The sequence below is a fragment of the Calypte anna genome, chromosome 7 (genome assembly GCF_003957555.1).
Source record: "Calypte anna isolate BGI_N300 chromosome 7, bCalAnn1_v1.p, whole genome shotgun sequence".
NCBI lineage: Eukaryota > Metazoa > Chordata > Aves > Apodiformes > Trochilidae > Calypte > Calypte anna.
The window spans coordinates 38,581,572-38,605,523 of record NC_044253.1 but is presented as its reverse complement, the minus strand read 5'-3'; the positions used below and the strand labels follow the sequence as shown (position 1 = coordinate 38,605,523).

General features: G+C 38.5%; 1 long non-coding RNA gene across 1 annotated transcript; it reads left to right on the top strand.

Moving 5' to 3' along the window:
• Positions 1 to 13,846: 13,846 nt before the first annotated feature.
• Positions 13,847 to 16,813, top strand: LOC115598607. Its single transcript, XR_003987770.1, has 2 exons — positions 13,847 to 13,906; positions 16,692 to 16,813. It is a non-coding gene; the product is annotated as an uncharacterized LOC115598607 (long non-coding RNA).
• Positions 16,814 to 23,952: the final 7,139 nt, after the last annotated feature.

Genomic DNA, 23,952 nt, shown 5'->3' with positions numbered 1-23,952 from the left:
TCTTCATCTAAACTGATGTCTGGTAACATGTTGGGCCACGATAACTTGATTGTGGCTTCAGACTTGAGTTATTTACTGAGTTCAGCTGTGACTGTCAGCTGAGGAAACTTCCACTTCAGAGCACTCCAGATCAGCAGCAAGGGCAATTGTAGCTCTAATGTTGGCCACAAGAGAGCAAGCCAAAACTGCTGGCTGGCTGGTGAATCCAGAGACAGTCAAAGACAGACTGGAGCCTGGGATATAAGCGAGATGAGGTCTCCAGAGGGGGAGAGCATGGTCACAGGGTATCTGCCAATTTCTGAAATTAATTGGGTGTGCTTTATGGTGATCCTTCTGATAATTTGATTGGGACATTAGGATTTGCAGGGAGTTAGTTTACACAACCAAGGATCTGGATCTGTGTACTGAGATTATGTAAAGTTGTGGCTTATTTCCTTAAGTATCTAGATTATTGATTGCAAAAGAACCCTTGCAAACTAATATTTCTGCTTTTAAAATCCTGTTACTGCAAACAAAATGTCTGAGCACTTTTATGAGCTTGAAGTACAGTCAGTTCTTTCAGTATTTACTCAAAATACAATGTTAAAGCAATCTGAAAACTCCTTTGCACAAAACCTCTGTATAGATGCATAAAATTTTCTCATTAAAAGCATGGCAGATTTTAAGGCTGTTGTGAACATAGCTGAGGATTTGTGTGGCTTCACTCAACCACTGTTTTTTACAATCTGATTGCATTCCTTAAAGCTTCTAAAAGTGATGGACCAAGTAGCTTGTCTGTAAAATACTTCTTTTTTTGTAAAGGACTTCTTTTGTCTTTTGATTTAAAGATAAGAGTGTTTCATATAGACTTTCCTGATTCACTCTGTGTTCTGCAGTGTACAAATGAAATAGCTCTAGTGAATAGGAGGTCTTCAGGTCTTGTGTTGCTGTAGCTAAGAATACAGTTTGACCTTTAATTGTCAATCTTTCCTTCCTTAGTGCAGAACATCTTGTTGTGTACTTTGCAAAGGTAGAACTAAAGATTTGATTTTGTCTCTTGTTTATGAACTCTCTCAGCAGCTCCTCACATGCTTTGAGTAATCAACACACAGGTTTACTATAGTAACTATCTAGTTTGAGCAGGGGATCAGATTTCTAGGCAGACATTTTGAGCAGTGAATATTCAAGGATCTTTAAAAATCAAGAGCTGTGTCTTATAACAAATATTTTGTTTGCAGGATGAAGCTGGAAGCATGGTGACTGGATGCCCTTGTGTTGATGCTGCTAAGGAACAGGGGGCTGAGTGGCTTTGGACTGCTTGTGACCACTGGATGGACTCATGCCTCGTTTGTATTGCCCTGGACTGGGGCACCTTGATGCAAAATCAAATCAAATCAGTGCTAACATTTCTCCTAATGAGAAAAGAAAAAAGGACTGTACCAAATACCTTGGGTGAAGAATCAGCCTGCCCACAGCAGTCTGCTTTTTGTAAGCTGAGCTAGGAAGCCTGGAGAGGACTAGAGGGATGATTACATGCTTGCTTCTGTTTCCTGTTGGGAGTGCCTCCCTGACAGTAAGTACTGTGTTTACTACTACATACAGCTGATATTTTCTTGAAGATAAAACACAGATATTAGATTGCTTTGAAGGAACAGGCAGGTCTGAGCAGGATGGGCTGAGAAGCAGCAGCATGCTTGTGCTACTTTAATATGTGTCTCCTGGAATCAAGGACTTGGTCACTTCAGCTGGGATGGGTTATGGTCCCCTATAGCATGTTCCTGTAGACACAAAATGGGCCTGCATACATTTGAGCTTGTGCAGACCAGAACATGTCTGTCTAGACTGTAGAAAGGGGTAAATGCCTGATAACTGCAAGGCTCTCTGAGGCAAGAGTGAAGGTAAGGCTGTTTGTTTGAAGACACCCACTTGGATTGGGATCTTACCTTTATTAATTTGTTAAATGTGTTGCTTTCAAGTACTTTTAGTTCCTTTGTTCTCATTTTCACAGATATTTGAACTTAGTGCTTCCTAATCCAACTACTTGGATACCAAGGAGAGAAAATACAGTTTTTCCAGCTTTTGAGAGGGTAGTTATTTGAAAGGAAACTCTTTTTTCAAATTCTAATGTGCCAGGGGCCATGCTATCACAGTTTGTTGGGCCTCACTCATTTTTATACTTGGATTTTTGTGTCTTAGGCTATGCTGAGGGCTTCCCACTTACCCATTGCCCTTCCTCCTCTTAGCCTTTCTCTGTTTGGAGCTTTGGTTCTCATCAGGCTTCATACATAGCAAAATAACCTGGGACTGAAGTAATCAACATCTTACTAGAGTTGTCAGTCTTGAGGGTTATACTTGTTCACCATCATCTAATGATGCATAGGATACTTTGTGCTCTGGCTGCTTTAAAAAGATCCTTAAAAGTCAAAAGTGCCTGACTGATATAGGTAAATACAGAGAGGAAATCTAAGCCACAGTTGTGCTAATTGGCAGCAGAAAGGACTTCTAGTTATGCAAAAGGACTATAACTACTGTAAGGTCCAAGAACCTTGTCTTTCAGATAGTATTATAGCTCCCAAAATGTTTCCTTCTATTCTCAGGCAGAACTATAAGAAGAAACCAGCAATGCAATTGTTGGTAGGCTTTGCATGTTAGTAGTATTTACTGTCTGTAAATAGTTACTTGAAATGCAGTAATGTTGACTGAGTTCTTGGTATCAGGGCTGAATTTCAAATATGACAGCTTGGAGGAGGGAAAACATGAGGGAGAAGCATTGTCAAATGATTCTTCATGTATTTTAACTGGTGGATATGTAGCAAAACATGGACTGTGGTTCAGAATTTAACACCCTACTTCAGGGAGTAGAAAACTTAAAAAAGGTCTTTCTGTCAGTGACACACATTGGCACATATGAGAGAGGTAGCCTAGATAAATGATACCATTCTGCAACATTGAACATGCAAGTAACAATTTTTAGAAATATTTCAACATTTCTGTAGTGTAAAATACCAGTATTTAGCATTTCTATAATCAAGACAGTAAGGTTGCTTTCTGAAAAAAAGGAAAAAAATAGCCCAAAACTAACATTAGCTATGCATTGGTTAAAATCTGAGCTTACACACTGTAAGTTCAGCTAATGCTGTAAGAGCAAACTTTTAAACCTTTTCAAAAGAATATGAGAGTATCAGTGAAACTGGCAGACATTCATTAGCAGTGGAAGGCAGAGATAAGACCACTGAATTTAGAATAAACAATCTTTGTCAAATGTTTCTTACAGTCTCAATAGGTTAGGGGCAGTTATGTCAGTATCAGTTTATATGGGCATAAACAAGGACCATTTGGAGTGGCCTGGCAGTAGTAGCATATGACATTAAACTATATAGTTACCATTTCTTGGTAGAATTGCAAGCAACATGAGCAAGATGTGACAACATTTGATTCTTTTCAGAACACAACAATAAAAAGAGGCATGACAATGAATTGTTATGAAGTCAGGTAAATTCCTAGAATTATTCCAATCCTGAAGAACGAAAGCTCTCAAAAGAATGGGAAGCTGGCAATGTTCTTGTACTCTCTTTGTATAATTTTAGCTTTCTCTGCTGGTTTCCATCCTCAGTGAAATGCTGAAAAATTATCATCAGGGGTATAATGAATTACAGTCCTTGATATGGAAGCTGAAAAAGGTACTTGAGGAACGTGTATTTTTCTGATGTTCACTATGTGTATGGATATGGCTCTTCCTTGTGATGCTCCAAAATAATCAATAGTATTAACTCAGTCATAAAACTCTGTCAGTGGACTTATATCAGAATTACAGGACCAAATTGGTACAATGACAATTCTGCTACTTCTGATACATGGCACTCCTTGGAAGCAGGGGGGAAAGGAGGTTAGAACATAAGATAACACACAAGTGGCTGCTTGGGGTCAGATCAAAGGTCCCTCTGACTCTATAGACTATCTCCATCTGTATTTGATAAATGAAGCCCAGGAAAAAACATGCAAAGAATAAACAAGAAAAAAAAACCCCAAAACATTAGCTTCAAACATTGATTACACTAAAAAAAGTTATCTGTGTAGCAGTTCTTTTGTTTTTTGAAATCATACTGCCTTCTTTAACAAGATGAGATGGATTTATCCCATGCTGTCTGGCAAGCAGGGAGGATAGGGTGTGTACTTTCTCAGAGAAATCAAGTGCAGTGTGTAACAAAACCTCCTGGGAACTTGTTTCTTGGTTGTTACAGCTGGACAGCTAAGCTTTGGTGTAGAATTTTTAAGGAATAAATGTTTATTTGCTTCTTTTAACTTATCACACTGGGAGAGGCAGTTTTATAGTGCAAGTGTATGGTAAAAAGTAAAAGCAAGCAAATTTTGTTTCAGTAATAATCTGCAAAGCAAGTTATATTGCAGTATGTGTGCTTATAGTATTCAGAAAGTAATAAGCAGTAATTAATCCCCAAAATGGCTGCTGAAGACTATTTTAATTTGTGCATAACTTTGGTTAAATTAGGGACTGATAAATTGATCTGCCCCATTCTCACTGTCCATGCATCAGCATTCAGCCCCTGGTTTATAGCTATGTAGAGTGCTCACTGTGCTACTTCCTCCTAAGCAAGCATTCAGGCTTCACTTTTTGTAGGCTGTGTGGTCAAAATCCTCTTGTGGAGAGTCCTTGAAGCTCTCAAGGCAATTCAAAATGTAAAGCAATCTGTAGGCATAAACAATATGGTTAAGATGTTGACAGTAGGACTGCAAGGATTCTTGAGGCATCTGTCCCCGTGGGGGAAAAAACCCACACCCAAGCCCCCAAACATACTTGTCACGGGCTGTGTCTGGCTTAATGGTGAGCTGAATTTAAGTGAATAGTGACAAAACTGTTAGAGAATTCATCCTGGATTCAGTTAAAGCAGAACAGGAAGGTTTGGCAAATATTAGCTGAAAAGCCTGTGTAGCCAGCCCTCATAAGTATCAGATTTACTCTCTTAGTTAAACAGCTACTGCAGAAATTACACCAAGATACCTGATGACCTCCTTCTAATTAATATTTTCTGTAATAATTCTTATACAAATCAGAATAGGATTACTACTTTTTTTTTTTTTAATTTTACTTTTTATCCAAAGTGTTAAAAAGAAGTTTTAAAATCAGTTAAATAAGTCAAATAGTTTTGCATGGGTTGTCTGCTAGTGAAATGGGTGAGACAGCTCCTTAACAGTAGTTACAGATTCCTTAAAAATATGTTTGGATAAGAAATGAAGACTCCAGCATGCAGTTACTGCCCATGTAACTTACACTTCCTTGTTTACTGTCTCCTTAGGCAAAGTGTTGCCAGGAGACTTTTCCACACTTATTTTCAGGCATGCACTAGACCAGACTCCTGCAGACTGTGTCCTTCCTCCTCTCTACCTTTATTTGTTTAATAAAAGCTGACATCTTGGAGAATACCTATTTGTATGACTGAGAAATTGGAAAATTTTGTTCATACATGATACTGGACAATAAAAAGCATTTCTTGTTCTGAGCAGTAATGGGAAAAGAGGTTTTAGTTTTCTATAAATAAAATTGTTAACTAATAGAAGTAATTTTCTCTTCTAAAATAAGAACTTGGAAATATGGTGTGTATCTTGTTTAAATAAAAAATAGTCCACAAAGGGCAATTCTGCTGCCTTCCTCTTGTAGGTAATTAGAATCAAATGACTGTTGATTACAAAGCAAGCTGAGCAGGACTTATCTGGTAAAGAGCTCTTTGGGTAGCAGTATAATTTCTGTAGGGAATATAAGCAACAGTCTTGAAAGTCTTGCTGCTGGAGGATTTCTGTTAACTGTAATGGAACTTCATGTCTCACTTGTATAAATGTAGTGGGTGAAGTTATGAGTACATAAATACAGTTTATATATATGCACATAATCATACTGTATTAGATAATAATAATGATAATGATAATGCTTGATATTCCAATTATTTTAGTAGCATATCCTTATATGTTAGAATTCTATGTTTCCTATATATCCATAGTGTCAAATAAGGAGTTTGCAGTTGAGCTCTACAAAAAGTAATTTTGAAGTTAGTGTCATACCTAGGAAACAGTGAAGCAGAGATAAAAATACTAGAAGTATAAATTAAAAAACAGAAATCATTAGTGGAAAATCATACAAGAATAATGTGGAAAAATTGGCAAGGTCTGAATCATCTTGAAGAAAGCAGTTCAGAAGTTGAGAAGGGTGTATTTAAAATTCTACATGAAGAAGAGATAGGAGATAAAGTAGAAGACATGGCTGCATCATGCATGTGGCTGATGAAGAAAGCTGAAGATTTGATTCTGTGACTGGGCAATTCACTTTCTTACCATTGCGAAGTTGTGAGTGTGTCTCATGTTCTGACACTGAGGACAAAGCTGGGGAATATTGATAGTCAAGGTTTAGATAGGGAAGTGAATTTGGGGAGTGGGGAAGGAGGTTTTGTAGTATTAAGCCTCTTCCTAGCAGAGCTTCTATTCACAGATTGCCCCATCTAATCTGCCTAAATCTCTGGCCCTGCATACAGCAACAATGAGGAAATACTTGCTAGATGATTGGCAAGATGATTGCTAACAGTGTTGACATTAATTATCTTTCTGATCTAACACTTCACTGGAATTATGTAGTTGACATGTGGGAGAATTTATTTACAATAGTATTAGTTAGAACTGGCAAGATGGTTGAATGAGACATCCATTGGTAGAGTTTGTTGCTGCTTTTAAATCTAATTTTGTAACAGAAAATGCATGAAGGGGCTGTGATACATTTAGAACCAAACCCACTCATGTTGCACACAGCTGGCGAGTGAAATGTAATGCCACAGAAATTCCTAGTCTAAAATGCTGATTTTTTTTTTAATTGACTAATTATATGAACACTACTGATATTTTTTGTCAAAGAGTGGAGTAGAACAAGGAGAACCAAACCTCATGCATGAGACTATAAGCAGGTGTCAGAAAGGAACTGATGTACAACTTTAATTCTCCTCCTGTGCTGTTGTGTGCAAATGCAGCACTGAATTGTGTATCTGCTGCTGAGTTGTACTGGCTGTGGGTCAGAGCAAGGCCAGAATGGCAGATACTTAAATGAATATGATAGATCTTATGCTCCAGTATCAAATGTTGCTTTTAAGAAGTAACAACAAAACGGCACAGTATCCTCCCTACACCTAACTATTGCTAGCTGTTAAGTAATCAACCAGTTTGACAAATGCCAGTATAGCCTGAGTTGTTTTCCTGTATGGGAAGATAAGGAGTTGACGATGATAGCTCATGGTTATCATCTTATATTTAGAGGGGTTTTATTACATTTGTTATCACAATTAATTAAAAATAACTGGATTCACTAAAGTTTTTGCATTTGTGTTTTAGCATAACAGTTTTTGTTTTGCTTTGGTTTTGTTTTTTCACTGTAGCATTTGCTGTGGTTTCTTCTGAGATACACAAAGGGAATTCTGCTTAGGCATTAATATGATTAACTTTCAATCACTTTCTAATAACTTCCTCTTTTAAAATAAGACTTCATAATATAGCTGTAGATAGGAAATAGGTCTCTTTGCAAGGGTTTATTATATGTCTGCCAATTTCTGAGTAGCAGAACAGATGGCAGTCATTTCCAAATAGTATTTACCTCATGCACAGAAAAATTATTTAGCAACATAACATTTCATTCTTAAAAATTTCTCTTCAAGCAGAGTCATGTGTACTTGGATCAAGTAGTTCTTACTGCCTATGGAGCAGCTTCTGTATCATCCCATAGCAGATTAAATATTATTGGTAATCTCAGCAGCTGAGGATGTTTCTGTTTCTTCCCATGTTACCGTGATTTTATGTTTGACTGTACCCTTAATGCTTCATATTTAAAGTTATCACACAGGCTTCCTGCTTGACTTGGGTGCTGTTGCTTCACGTATTTATTTACTTCATGTTTTGTTATAACTTGGCTTCTGAGAATTTTTAAAAATCCTCACCAGCTCTGCATTAGTATGAGGTAATCTCCGTTTCTCGGCCTAAATGATTGCGTAGTACCCTTATGCACAGCAGGGGAACAGCTGCAACATCCTGACTGAAAATGGTGAGTTTTGTCTGAGGAGTGTGCTGTAATTGGGCCAATGTTCAGCCCTTGAGCACAGTGTTGTCTCTGCAGATTTATCCAAAGAAGCCATCTTTAAACAGGAAAGATTATTAATTGGAGGAAATTTCCTGGAGACTCCAGCCAGATTTAGAGTGTTTTTTTGAAGGGCTCTTGATCTGCAGGAGCTTTATCTAGCAAGCTGTTTTCCTGCAAATAGAGACTTGATGAAAGACTGGAGTGCCACACCTCTGTACATGGGTGTGTACATTTATCATTGTTTTGTCTGGTTAACAAACCATCTTGCTGATTTTTGTTTCACTGAGGTGATGACCATCCTGACCCCTGTCTCAGAAGACACATATGCACACCTCAGGATGAATAAAAATCTGTATCAAGAAGTATCTTGCTGTTCTTTATTTCCCTAACTACTACTAACGCAGCTGTTGCTCTCACCAACTCCCCGCAGTTCTCAGGGTGCAAAATATACAGCCACTTTCTCCAGTTACTGTTAGTTACTGTTTTGTTGATTATTTTGGCAGGGGTGCTTGCACAGCTGCTTCTCTTTATTCATAAAACATCCTCGGGATGAAATCCTTTTACCAATAACAGTGAGAATGTTTTCAGCTTGTATTCAAGTCAGGTGGGAGCTCCTAAAATCACTGCACAGAGTCTTCTAGCCTACAGAATTTACATACAGGAACTGAGGCTGTTCATAACATGGCAGTGCTGAATGACATTAGACTGTAAACCATTAGTTTACAATCCTCTGAACAAAGGTTGGGTTTTGTTTGTTTTTTTTTTAAAGTTTGCAGCACAGAATCAGTTCCATGTTGCCAGTATCAATGAGGATGAAGCAGGAACAGATACAAGAAATATTTGGCAACTGGAAGCATTAATTAATTTCTTGGATGAGATAAAAGAAGATGCAGATGAGGATAGTGAAGCAGCGGAACAGGTTGGCTGGGGAGGTTTTGCAGTCTCCAGCCTTGGAGGTTTTAAGACTAGAGTAGATAATACTTTGAATAACCTGATCTTAGAGCTGACCTTGCTTGGAACAGGAAGTTAGACAAGAGACCTTCCAGAGGTCCTTTCCAACCTGAAAGGTCCTGTTATGCAAATCTTTGAGATCAAGAAGAGCTTGAATGTGTCTATCATCTCACAAGGCCCCTAAAACCTGCCCCAGGATGGCCTGATACTTACCTACAACATCTTCCTTTGACTGCTTTTCTTTCCAGTGAGGCTGCTTACATCTTCTGCTTGTGTCAGGTGTCCTTTATCTGCATGGAATCCTACCTAAAATCCATTTCCCATACCCACTGCTCAGCCCCAGTCTCCAGTACAAAGATTGCACTAACCAGTTGTCCCTAAGGTTGCAACAGAATTTCTGTTTAACTTCCCTAAGTTACACTGAAGTGTGAAGTGACAAGGGCAGTGTTTACCATATTCATTTTCAGAAAGCCTTTTGTTACTTTCTTTTGTGTATTCAACTACTCAATTTCCTGGCCACTTTCCCACTGATAATAGTACCATATGTGATCAGTTAACCTGTTTTCCTATCTTTCATGCTTTTTTCACACTGTTTGCAATAAAGTAAACTTCTTGACCTGGTCAAGCCACTTTCATCCTCTCACTCAAGCCATTCTTTAATTCCCATATTTTTCCTAATGATTAACCACATCTTGCATTTCAGATTGTACTAGTTGCACTTCCCCTCTTGTCTATTCAATAGAGCAGCATCCTTTGCTCCTGCAGTTGCACTCCTTGCTGTGCTGCTGCGCAGTCACTTCTGTAATGGCTGTACTTATTCTCACAGTGCTTGTGCAGATTGGCCACCAAAAAGCTGTTTCACATCAGAAAACCCGTGGCAAACACATTGGGAAAAGATGTGGTGGTGAGAAGGCTCTGAAGACCTTCAAGGAAGGTGAGGTGATGTCTGTCAGAACTTCTGCACTTCTTCACTGACTGGGTCTGTTCTTCAGAAGAGGAGGCTTAGGGGAGACCTTACTGTGATGTTCAGTACTTAAAGGGCAGCTACAAAGAAAATGGAGACTCCCTATTTACAGGGAGTCCCATGGACAAGACAAGTTGGACACAAGTTGCTCCTGGCAAGATTCTGTTTGAACACAAGAGGGAATTTTTTCACTCTGAGAACAGTCAAACATTGGAATGGTCTCTCAGGAGAAGTGGTAGATTTCCCCATTTTGGAAGTTTTAAGTCTCAGCTCCACATGAGTGCTGAGATAATATTAGAAGGGTTGGACCAGATGATCCTTGAGGTCCCTTTCAACCTGATGTTTTATGATTCTCTGACTACGTAAGGACATGGTTTCCTTCAGAGAACTATAGTAAGGTTAGACACACTGGGTAATAGCTGGTCAATAGTTTTCAGTGTGACAAGTCTAGTGTTGTTAGCTATATATATATATTTTATATATATATATATATATTTATAAATAAAATAGCTTCTATTGACAACATATCCAGTACAATATATGTATCTTGTAACCAAATAAGTGAGGAGAAATAGTGGTAGCCCCGGTACATAGCTTTGTTACCCAATGAGCACCCAGCCCTGTGGATGGTGTGTTAACATATGTTAGGTGTTAACACTTTGACTTTTCCTCCCAAAGAACAAATCATGACATGTGAATCCTTCAAACTGCTCACTTCCCACTGGGATTTTCAGAAGTTCTCAGCAACCTGCTACAAAGGAACTTTACTGGTACCAGTAGGGGAAGAGCTCAACTGAGTTTTAGTCCTTCTGAATTCCTCATATTTTAGTACAGTAGGTAACTGAACTACACATTTTTTCCTCTACAACCATTTCTCAATAAAGAAGCAAACACAATTAGCCCAGAGAACTGACCTAATTTTTATGATCTCTGATTTATAATGTCAGAACTAATAGGGTACTGGGTGCTAAACATTACTTGGCCATTGTTCCATTCAGTTAATAAACCATTATCAGCTCATAATGGTTGTTGTTCTAATATCACTCTACATACAATAACATCACTTTTTCCTTTCTCCTGTTCCCTGGCTTTATGGAGAGTTAAGCTTTATGTAATATGCAAGTGGTGAAACTAATGGTAACATCCTTTGAATGCTGCCTTCATTTTCAGATTTCAGAATACTTGAGTGACATCAATGAATTTAACCCCTTGGTAGCCCTGTTAAATATATAAAATAATCATCACTTCTCTAGATTAGGAAATTATAGAATATAATGCTGCCCCACTGCCTGTGACTTTTAATTTACTGTGCAGAATACTATTCAGCTACCAAGTTTAAAAGACTTTAGAAAATCTCTCTTTTTATAACCCAGGAAACTAAGACAAAATATGTACTTGTTTGACAATACACAAAAGATCTGTGATAGAACCAAAATAGACTTTGACTGGCGGATTGTCCCTCTGCAGCTATCAAGCTGCTGGTAAAGCCTAAAGGAAAATGTGACACAGAATTGATAGGTTTTTTCCTGAAGTTAGTTGCATGTGCAGTGTTCAGTATCAGTAGGTGTGCACCTTAAAGCTTTCCATGGGCTGACTGAGCACATACCCCAATTCCTAGGCAGGCTGTGTAGCCTCTGCTCAACTCAGGGCTGCCATAACTAGCTTGGTGTTAGAGACTGCACTGGAGGGACACCCTGTCCCTGTATCAGTGACAAAGCCAGAGACAGGGTGAATCCAAGATTACTCACTAGCAAGCTGCTGTATCATTTCATTTTGGTGTAAGGAAGGAGAAGGCAGGCAGTGAATTATCAGTGGTTCCATCCAATTTTCAGTTAAGCCACTCAAGCCACAAAAATACTGTTGTTTTCCATTCATATTCAGATATGACTGTTTAGATGTTATGTCACTTTCTGGAGCTTCTCAAGTGATGTTATACCTGGTGTTCTTGAAAACTACTGAGTGTATGTTGGGTTTTGGTGGTACAGCCTGTGTTTGTTTTTAAACTAGCTGTTATCTTGTTTGCTAAATTATTATTGGTGTCTTTTTTTACAAAACCTATGTGTGTGCTTGGCATTTGAAAATGATCTGGGAAAAGGAAAATGGGACAAGTCATTTGATTGGCTATTAGAACACACGTTCCTGCTTCTTACTTTGCAGACATGATAAATTTTTCACTCAGTTGTCCAACACTAAAAATGCATTATTCCATAAAAGCAACTTTTGTCTCAGCATTTTGGTCTTGTAGTGGTTTTCTTGTTCTCCTTAGACTGGAAAGTGGTTTACTCTCTGATTAGGTACAGGAAAAGCAGAAGTGGACTAATTACTTGATCGATATAGTATGTCTGCTATTTTATGTACCAATTCACACAGAATAACTGTTCTCTTTTCTGTATTATATGAGAATTCATTTAAATCAGTGGCAGTTCTTGACCCAAACACAGCAAATCTCAATTGGCAATGAACAAAATATATAGTTAAAAATATTTATTAAATCCATAGTTTGAATAGTTTACTAGCAAAATTTCTTTAGAGATGGCTCATGAATTTTCTCAACTGAGCTTTCCTGTGTTATCCAACAATACCAAATTAGGTCAAGTTGTTGTGCTTGTATAAATAATTGCAAATATAAAGCCTGACACACACAGCTTCAAGTAGGCTTATAGAGAAGAGAGGAACATCAAACAGGATAGGGATTACAGCTGACCTATGGCAGTTGCCATACAGTGGGTCACACACAATTGCAGTTGACCCATAAGGCATTAATGGACTAACAACTAATACAGTTTTGCCTTGCTGGGAGACCTCAGACTTGAGCAGAGCATTCATTAGGGAAGTAACCAGAATTTTACCAGCCCAGAATAGCAGCCTACTTCTGGTCTGATACAACCAAATAAACACAAAGCTGGCTAAGATGTTGTAGGCTTTTGACATGAGGTGAAATAATCAGGGACTCATAGAATGGTTTGGGTTGGAAAGGACCTTCACAGGTCATCTAGTCCAACCCTTTTGCAATGAGCAGGGACAAAAGTATCCTGTAATAAATATATCCTATAGTTTGTGGTGATTTTTAAAAAGCTATTTTAATGATATAAAAACCTAGCAAATACCTGATATCAGCAGTGTACTTCAGTGCTAAGGCACAAAGATAGACCTTAAAAATGATCCTAACATCGGAGAGCCAATGACCAATGCTAAATGTATCTGTCACTGTTTTATAACTTACCAGCTATTATTATTATTATTTGTATCTGAAAAAGTGTTTATCAGATGTTTCTCTAGATAGGTGATAAAAGACAGCCCTCTATACATCATTTAGTCTTGGAATCTAATCTGAATATCAGCTGGGCTCATGATTAAGTTTAGCTGATAAACAGTCTTACAGGTCTATTTTACTTGACTCAAACATTAGCTAAATACACAGTGTAATAGTCGCTGAAAAAAGGTAGAGGGGAGAGAAGACAGCAGTAACAAATGTGTTGACATTTTTTCCCTTTGCATGCTTTCTGAAGTATAGACTGTTTCTGCTGAAAAGGAATGAGCAAGTCAGTTCGATGCCCTTCTAACCATTACTGTGAATTTGGCCTTTCATCTTCAAAGTACTTTCCAAACCTTTATTAATTATCTTTACAACATTCCATGAGACCAGTAGATAAATATCGCCCAGCTCATGAGAAACTGAAACATAAAGGTGGAGTCATTTGTTGGCAGCCACATGGTGAGTCAGCAATGAATCTAAGATCAGAATCCAGAAGTCCACAGCACCCAGCCTGTTGGTCAGTCACTGGATTTAGTCTCTCTCTTAGTCCTGTTTTCCTGTGTGCCAAAGTAGGTCCCTTGCATTCTACTTCCTGCAGGCCCCACTGAAGATCACATCATGTCCACGTGTGCAGGTACAGTCTTGAGTTTTCTTTCTTCCCCTATCCTACTTAAGTAAATGTCCCTTCTACTTCTCCTAGGTCTTGTCTTTGACCTGTGTGTCCGTTGAAGTGAATGTATCTTCCATTTGTTAATTTGATCTCTCAGAGCATAACTGTATCATTTTACTTACTAAATGGCTGTACCTAACAAAGCTGAATCACAAGAATGAACCTCATCTCTTGAATTAATGAAATGCTTCTTTTGATAACTTCCTTTAAATCTCTAAGGTTAGGCACCTATACAAAATGTTAAGCAACTGGAGACATTTTATGCCTAACAGTTATTCCCACAGTCAGTTTCCATGTATTTAATTATCTAAGGTTAATAGTTGTGAAGAAAGCATGTTCTCCTAGACAAGTTGGAATCATTCTCACCTTGTTAGTGAGTAGCTCCTTCAGTTACTACTACAACCTGCTTTCATTCCAAAAGCACAAGCTTGTGTGTTGCAGAGTCCACATTTTCTCCTTCAGACTGCCTTCTACAAATCAGTCAGAACAATTCCCCATTAAGACTCCATCCAAGGAATTTAATGGCTTCAACCAACTGTCTTGGAGGAAGTTACATAAGGCCAAACGTACATCATCCAAACTGCAACTAAGTGACAGTGTTGTAAATGATTTGCTGTAATCTTTTCCCATGGAAAAGGCTGGACACAAAGACAGAAGAATAATTTGGGAAAACTGAATGTGGTCTTCAGTCCCCCTGAACCTCAGTTCTTCCACAGTGTAGTAGTAACACCTACTGCAGGTGTGCTGCTGAATCTCAGGGTAGAAATGTTGGCAGAGTACTCTGAGGATAACCTACAAACCAAGAACTTACTGTATTAACCAACATGTGCTCTCCTAAAGATTTAGCATGCAGCAGCCTCAGTCAGGTCTTTAGAGAGTAAGAATTTGATCTTTAATCTGTTTTTCTAAATTTAATGTCTTTTACCATCTGAGATGACAGAGGGTAACCTGTTTGCCACCAGGTAATGCACCAGAAGGGCACAAGTCTCTTACAGGACCTGTGCTGTAGTTGCTGTTTGGTTGTTTCAGACAAACAGGGGTCTCAAATGAGATGCCTATGTTTGGACAGTCTGTTTTGGCCTATGTAGCATGAAGTCACTGTGCAGGTTTTTTTTAGCTAAATTAATCACCATTTTGAAATTTGTTATGCACAACAGCATAAAAAAAATACTTGTTTTGCAACACGAGGTATGAAATTGATTACTGACAATAAGAATGTGGTCAAAACAGAAAGACTACAGAAGAAAGGAATTCACAAATGAAAAACCTGTGCTCTTCAGGATGGATGTGAATATTGTGTAAATAGACATTAGTTAGAGGTTTAATTGTGTCATGTTTTTCTTTAATAATTATATGTTACAACAACTCTTCTGTTTGTTCACAAGGTCAAATACATTACAACAATGCTTCTGACCATGTCTGACACCCAGAATTGCACCTTCACTTAAGAAACATCCTCTACCTGTTTATCCTATATAATTTCCCAACCACTGTAGAGCCCTATACTTAATTGACTTTGCCATGGACTCTTATCCTGAAAACACTTGGAAGCACGTGCATAATAAATACTTGCCTATTCCTCCTGAATACAGTAATGGGCAATTATGTGTTTTTGTAGGACTGAAGATATAATTAGTGAGCAGCCCATGGGTTTAGAAGAATACTTACTTGAAATGTAACTTGAAAAGCAACTTAAGTCAGTCTCTTTTGCAGTGAACCAAGAGTCCTGCCTCAGCTGCAGCTGACAGAGAATAAATCAACATCTTGTACTGAGACAATTTGAAATCCATTGATCTTTCTGGGGTTTTACTTTTTCCATGTTTGAACCCCTTCAGAGTAGTTCAAGACTATAGCTCATATACAGTTGTTCTCTGCAGTACCAGTAATATACAGGCTTTATTAGATTTCTTTTTTCTTCTCAGAGGTGCTTGAAAATATTTGCTCTTTTTCCTGACAGTGACATGGTAGGACAGGACTCTTCCTAACTCATATTTGACTCACATGTCAGGCTTCACATGATGTTGCTAACTTTCCCTATCAACTCACTTAATTTATTAATATGTAATCTCCTGATGTGCAAAATATTAAAGATGTGATTGTGTTTATTGTATTAATGCAGCCGTGACTTAAACTGAATTGACTCATGAGCACTGAAAACAGACTTACTTCTCATGAGCAGTTCTCTGTTATCTAGCTAATTGCAACCCTTCCCCAAATTCAAATCAATGTTGCCTGTTCAAAAAAGCTACATCAGGTTTGGACTGTTTTTTCTTCATTCTACACTGGCTCTATTAGGTGGATCTGTAACAGGATTTATTTATAGTTCCCCTGAAAGTTAGGTCCACAGCCTGCAGTTTGAGAAATTGAATGTGGAAGGTGATAAAGTTTCCTTGATCACAGAGTGATTTATGTTGGAAAGGACCTCTGGAGGTCATTTAAATGTTCACATTAGGTCCCTGAGCACGTTACTCAGGAACTTTTCCAGTTGTGTACCAGACACCCGCAGGGTAGGAATTGCCCAGCCTTTCTGGGTAATGTTTTTCAGTATTTGACCACCTTTGTGGTAGAAAAATATTCTTGTAGCTGTTGGAATTTTTTGTGTTCCAACTTGTGTCTGTTGCCTCTTGCCCTGTTACTGTGCAGCTCCAAAGGAGAGCCTGGCTTCATCTTCTCCATATCCTCTAAGAGTATGAAGATGTCTCCTGTGCTTTCTCTTCTCTAGTATGAACACATTCTGCTCCCTCAGCAGGATCCCTCCCTTTTTATGTGGTGTGCTCCAGCCCCCTGACCATCTTGGTGGCCCTTGGCTGAATTCACCCTGCTATGTCAATTTCTTGACCAGAGGAATCAGAAAGTGGTTGCAGTACTCCAGCTGCAGTCTCTCAGATGCCAAAGAGGGGAGATGATCAGTTCCCTGGGCCTGCTGACTACACTCTTGTTAAAACAGCTCAGGATGCAGTTGCCCACCTTTGCTGCAAGGACACACTCCTTCGTGTTCAACTCAAAGGTTCCCTTCATCCATGTCTTCAAAGCTGCTCATGCCACTATTGAATGTAGTTATTCCATCTCAGATAGAAGACTTTGCATTTACTTCTGTCAAAATTTTAGCTGAAGTCTTGATGATACCTGTGTTTCAGATTTTTAGTGGGCACTTACATTGAGACTTGATTTCCCTAATTATTTAAATATATCACAGTTTGGGCCATTAAGCATAATGGTTCCATGAACAATTGTACTTTAGCCAGCTGTCTGGGTTAGGATAAGGGGTCATTCCATCCATTTGGGAGTGCTAGCCATAATAATAGGGTGGAGAAGTATTATAGCAAGATAGCAGCAAGTTATCAGTCATATTTGTGTTTTCTTCTTAGGTTGATTTAAGCTAATGAGTAGATTTGTGCTTAAGATATTGGAGGGGAAAAAAAGAGCTCTGTAAATACTGTAAGCCACATTTTCAGCTCTGATAGAGCAGTGCTTGCACAAAGCTGAAACTGAGAGCCTAGATCACCATTGTGGCCAAAGATTGTATCTGTGAAAAACATCCTGAGGCAAAGGGCTTTGTACCTGGCCATGGAGCACAGCTACCTGAAATGCTGGAGCCAACAGATTCCACATAGTATTTTGGATACTGGGGAGGGGTCTCCCTGGCAGTACCTCCCTAGTGTGATCCAGGCCATGGCTTTCCTTAACAAAGTGCATTCCTTGGTATTACTTTAACTTTCACTTCAGATCAATTAGATAATTAATGTTACAATATTAATAAGAATGTTCTTGTTAGAGCCACTATAAAATAAATTGTAGAGCAACCTTACATTCTTCAGGTTTTCTTTTTAATTTTTCAATTACTTACTAATGCTAAACACCTTTTCAGGAAAAAAGCCTGAAGATGGACAAAGCTTTCTAGGGGAACTTAACTTGGCTGAAACAATAGTTGATGATTACTAGTGGTAGTGAAGTCATATACAGTTAGTGACAAGAAGGTATCAAGTCATGGGTAAACTACTAAATTTACTTAAGCTAAGGGTAGAATTTATGAGAATTGAAAGTTAAGTAATTGTGGAATGGCTAATTACTGGGTGGGTTATTACAAATAATCAATACAGTGCTAACACTAAAGGATTATATTAATGATATTGCAACAGGGGAAGAGACTGGCTTAGTAATTCTTAATAAGATATGACAGCTTAGTTAATCAATGTCTAAGAACAAGTACAGTCAGATGGTAGTACAAGGTTTTTCACATGCCTACAAATGCATGCCAGAGTCATCTCTGCAGGTTTTGCATAAATACAGATTTATTTGGCTTTAGCCTCAGTGCAGGGCCCTGTTCAAACATGGTGTTCCTGTACATGAGCCAGGGCTTCACCAACATGCATCCACCTACAAAACTGATAGCTGATGAGGTGTAATTTGTGTAGCTGCAGAACAGTTTGAAGGAATGGTTTCATTTGCTGACATACATTTATTTTGTCCTGTAATTCCAAGTTCTTCTTGAAGTTTCTGCTCTTCCTTCAAAAAAAAACAAAACACCCCAAAACAACACTTTAAATGTGTGGCTAATTTGACCATGAGTTCTCATCTCCCAAAACAAACATGTTTTTACAAAGACTGTTCTGGGAGACACCCAGAAACAGGCATTGATAGTGCAACTGAAGCTCTGTCAAGGGAGTTCCCTTTTCCTGCTGTGGGAACCCTGATACTACAGATTGTTCTGTTCAGACTAATAATGGGTCAGAAGAAGCTTCTGACCTATTCCCTGGGTCACTTCTGCTCCAGAAAGGCTTTCAACATTGCCTACAATCTAGGAATTCTTAAAATTATTATTCCATTTAAATTTCATTTATTATGGAAATGAAATGTTTTTATTAATATCTAATATATGAATTATGTTAATGTATTTTATTTATTATAATCATTCCATTATATATGGAAACTAAACATGTGCCTGAACTTAAAAATGTGGTTTTGAGTATTTTCTTGACATAGAATCAAAACAGAGTATATCAGAAAGAGGGACAGGGGTGTCAAAATCTGAGTATCCTGAAGAGGTCAACCATAATCTTTAACAGGAATTGTTCAAGAGAGGAATGCCTTTTATTTATAACAGATTTTCTTTCTTAAGGGGTAAAAATACCCTCTGACTTGCTTTTACATTTGATTTTGTTGTATGTATCAAAATTCCTGAACACTGAATTAAGAAATAAAGGCAAAATTCATCAGGTTTAGAAGGCTGTAAGGAAAATAAGAGATCCCAACACTTTCATGTTACACACTAAAATACAGACAGGAAACAAAATACTCTTTATTAAGCATCTTTGTATTTTTTAGTGCAGAACTATGACACCCCATAGGAGACAAACTGCCGTAAGTTCTAAAGAAGAAAACTAAACCAAATGAGCTCAGGTTGTAGATAGGCTGTTATCTTACTCTCCAGAGTCATTTCAGTCCCTTCCTCAATACAGAGTGTTCCAGTTCAAGACAATAATTCCCACTCTGGAGAATGAATGTTAAGTATGATATAGGGAGTCTGCAGAAATGCTACTGTTGGCATGAAATGCTACTGTTTGGGTGTGAAACCTCCACTTGTTCCTAGCAGATGGGGTATTTTCCTTTCTTTTAATTACTTGTTTCTCGTTTGGTACAAGATGCTTTTCTTATTTCTGTTTTTGGGTATTTGTGACTGGAAAAGGTGAGAGTAAAGGAGTCTTAATCACACAAGTTGTCACATATAACACAGGATTTTAGGCAAGTTGTTTTGTTCACTAGGCCACCACTTTTAATTGCAAACATCTTAGTTTGGTCATGGGAGCACAGACCTGGTTCAGGTCCCAGAGCTGGAGTTTTGTGTAAGGTAGGTAATTCTAGCCTCTTCAAATAAACCTCTGAATTTGATAGAACTTCTGGATGGTTTTCCTCAGAGTTTGTCACATGAGTCTAGCTAGGGTCATGCAAATGATTGTTCTGTGTTAAAATGAATGTAGTCTGACATGTAGCCCCAAGAGACAGGAAATGTCACTTCAAAGTCTGAAAAACAAATCCAATAGGAGCACAGAACTCTGGATCTTGGAGAAAGCAGGAGGGAGCTGACATTTCCTCAGTGAGGATTAGTATGTAAAGATACTCAGATTCACATGTAAGTGAAATAAACAATTCTGGAGTAAAAAGCATCTTTTTTGAAAGGAAGCAGGAATCCTGAGACACCTGTGAGACTTCTCTCCACTCCATCCCTGCCTCTTTCCCTGTGCAAGTGTGTTGCAAACTGGACTGAGCATCAGCTGGTAGGGAGAGGGTAGTTCTGATAGCTGAAGGTGGTGTAAGCAACAGAGCCACAGCTTTCTGTATGTAAACCAGAGCAGGGGGCAGTTCCATAAAGGTTTCTGTTCTTCACCCTCCAAAGGTGGCAGAATATATCTGTATATATTCTTTCCAATTTTGCTAGGCCTTGTGTAACCTGTGTAAAAAACCCACTGTGCTTACTAAGAGGGGCGTCTTGATGAGGTATGGTAACATCATGATAATTAAATTCATGAAACCTCTCAGCTGAGTGTAAGATCTGAGCTCATATGAGGTCTCTTACTATTATTCATGCTTCTTTGGTTAAACTGTGATGACATTTGTGGGTTTTATTTTGTAAAATTGCTATTACTTTAGATTCAGCAGCTCTTTTACAAGAGTAGTGCTTAAAGAAGCTGCCACTGATGTGGGCAGTCATTTAAAGCCAAACTATATCCCCTCCTGTTTTTCAAGACATGTCTTTCCTGAAAGTATATCTTTGAATATTCTTGTCATCATAGTTTTGTGCTTACCAATACTTAAAACATTTTTAGTTGTTTACATCTTGTAGTTGAATCATTGCCCGTGTTGCCAGACAGGTTACATGTACTGTGACTTGTTTCAGTTCTAGAGAGCTGTCTCATTAGAAACATAAAGAATGTTTCTATCTGTTGAATGAAATGATTTTTATATTTTAATATGAAACTTTAAAAATCTAAAAAATAATCCAGGAGCTGCATTTCTTCACTCAAATACTAACTAGACATTAGAATTGTGTTTTTAGTAAAGTATAAGGAATTAATCCACTGCTTTGCCAAGAAAGACTAGAACATAAAAACATTTCTTTTTAATTCCATTGCATCTCCACTGATGGGATGTACTGAATCAAGAGATTCCTACTGAGAATAAAATGCCTTTGTGACTGCTACAATTTCAGGAAATATAAATTCTGAAAGGGTTTCTTCACATGAAAAAAGAAACCAAACAAAAATAAAGTGAGCTATGTAACAATTTGGGAACTTAGTCGTAAAAGAAATTATGAAGATTCCCTGTAGGGAAAGCAGAGATGTAGGTAAGGAGAGGAAACATCAAGTTCTGAAGTAGGAGGCTAGGCCAGGCCTTGTGCTAGAAGAGGCTGTAAGGCTTGCCAGAAATGTGTGTTCAGAAGAGTGGTGGCAAGCCAGAGTTATCTGCATAGCAAGGTTGTCTTTCTGTTTTGGTCAACACTTGTCTCCAATTTGTCTTTTTTCTCTCTCCACTTCCATGCTGCCAGTGCCAATTAGTCAGAGCTGGGCTCAGATCCACAGCTGGTATCCTGCCCCATGGTGTAAACTATTGCTGTAAGACTGCTGCATCAGGGCTGTACCAAGTCAAACTGGTCACTCCTCTCATACAGCTTCCAGCTAGGAAACACCTCCCTAAGTGCATCTGAAATCTGTAAATATTGTGGTGAAAAGACTTGGGTGAACCAGCCAACTAGAGCTTCCTCTTTAAACATCTTCACAAGAGCTTCACAAAGCAATCTAATACAATTTGGATTTAAGGGAGTATTAATAAGGATATTGGGGACTTTTTTAGCAGCATCTTCGATGTAAAAATAGAAGTACTCAAGCTCATGTCTGAGGTTTAACATGGCTCTTGCAAGGGATATCCAGTTATTCCCTGTTTGACAGGGGACAAAACCTAAGCACAGACTTGAATAAGCCTCTGAGGAAAGATCCTGCAGCAAAGTGGTGGCAAACAAGGATAAAAACTATGGATTTCCCCTCCCTGCCAACTCCATTGCTTTTGAAAGTAGACAAGTGCTTCATAAATCAGCTATGGCCTTTTAGCTCTGTGTCTAGGATCTCTGGACATTCATCAGGCTCATTTTTACAAAAAGTGCTGTTTTTGCCTTCAGCTGTAACGAGTTCTGAATGGTACCTACTGTACCTACTGGTGCAGATTGACTACATCCCATATGCAGTGACAGTGATTGGGTTCACTGTGTATAGGCTGGACAGACTATACATACTTCTGTCTGAGGAATCTCAGAAGTATGGGAACTACTGCTTTTTAAATTTCAAAGGATGGTAGGTACATTTTCTTGCCCTTTTCTCATGTCTTAAATATCACCGAAAAACCCCAAGCCCTCATTACCCAGGAGGAAAAAATGATGAGGATGCTTAGTTCACCAATATAATCCAAGGCATGTGTGCAAAGAATTGCAAGCATTCCATCAGAAGTGGTGATTTAAACTATAATTTATCCAAATTGTTTTCTAGTAACAAGAAAGAAGTCTAACCAGCCTTGCTTTTCTGCTGAGTGTTCCTAATGTCACTGTCTGGAGAGAAGATCTCCTTAGGGTCCAGTTCTGCTGCTGCCATGTTATGTGTGGGACCTTGACAGACTAGATCAGGCCCAGGTCTCTCTGTTCCAGTAACCAAACCAGAACAGTGGCCAGGACCAGGGTCAGGGCTGGGAAAGATGCAAGGCAGATTTTTTTGCCTTATGTGGACCACTAAGGCATCTCTGTGCTACCTTACTGCCTAAGGTACAACTAAATCATCCCAGAGCCTTACTCCAGAAGAAACCAGAATTAATTCAGTGCCTCTCTGTGTAGAATACACCAAAATTGTCAGTAAAGGTGCAAGTGCTGGCAGTAAATAGATTTAAACCCAACTCAAGTTGTCTCCCTGGTCTCAAGTTGTGCCAGGGGAGGTTTAGGTTGGAGATGAGAAAGAATTTCTTTCTGGAGAGGGTGATCAGGCATTGGAATGGGCTGCCCAGGGAAGTAGTGGATTCTCCGTGTCTGGAGATCTTTCCAAAGAGCCTGGATGTGGCACTGAGTGCCATGGGCTGGGAACTGCAGCAGGAGTGGATCAAGGGTTGGACTTGGTGATCTCTGAGGTCCCTTCCAACCCAGCCAATTCTAGGATTCTATGATTCTAATTATTAGACAATTTTTATATACTGTAACTAATTTGTTTAATATTGAGTAATAATATTGAAAATGTTAAGTTTTAGGAAAAAAAATCTTTTTATCTATTAGTAGAGAAGCATACAGTTTAAGCAGTAAGTAAGGCTTAAGCAAGCCGTCAAGAAAAATTTGTTTACTTTTGATGCCAATCTGAGAAAAGATTTTGTGCATTTGCTTATATACCATAAGAAGAAACACTTAACTCACCTGGGATAACCAGTCCCATTAAAACAGTAATTTCAGGCTTCCTGTATTTGTATACATTTTTATTTCTGTATGACTTTTTTTCCAAGGTATCCTTTATATGAAGGATAAATCATGGTTCATGCCTAGAAAGTTATCTGATTAATATACTTTGAAATACTTTGAACAAGATCACAGAAGTGGCAAAACTGGTACAGATTATTGGTCTGTTACATCAGGCATTTGCTTCTGGAATGGCCTATATACTTGTGGGGGAAAAAACCCAAACCCAAACCAAAAGCAGTTTTACACATAGGAGGGAACTTTGCAGTATTACACAATGGAAAAAGTATTTCAGTCCTGGAAGCCAAGAGCAACCTTTGCATTTTCATATGTGGAAGGACAGACACTCTTAATTGTTTCCATAGTATCATGACTAAACTAGCTTGTTGTGCATTTTGACCTTCTGTTATGGAAATGCAGTTTTTGCTGGTGGTCAATACCAAAACTAGGTCATATGGGGTACAAAAAAAAAAAAAAAAAATAGCTTCCAGTAGGAGCTGAAATACTTGATCTGAAGCAGACAGCCTGAGCCAGA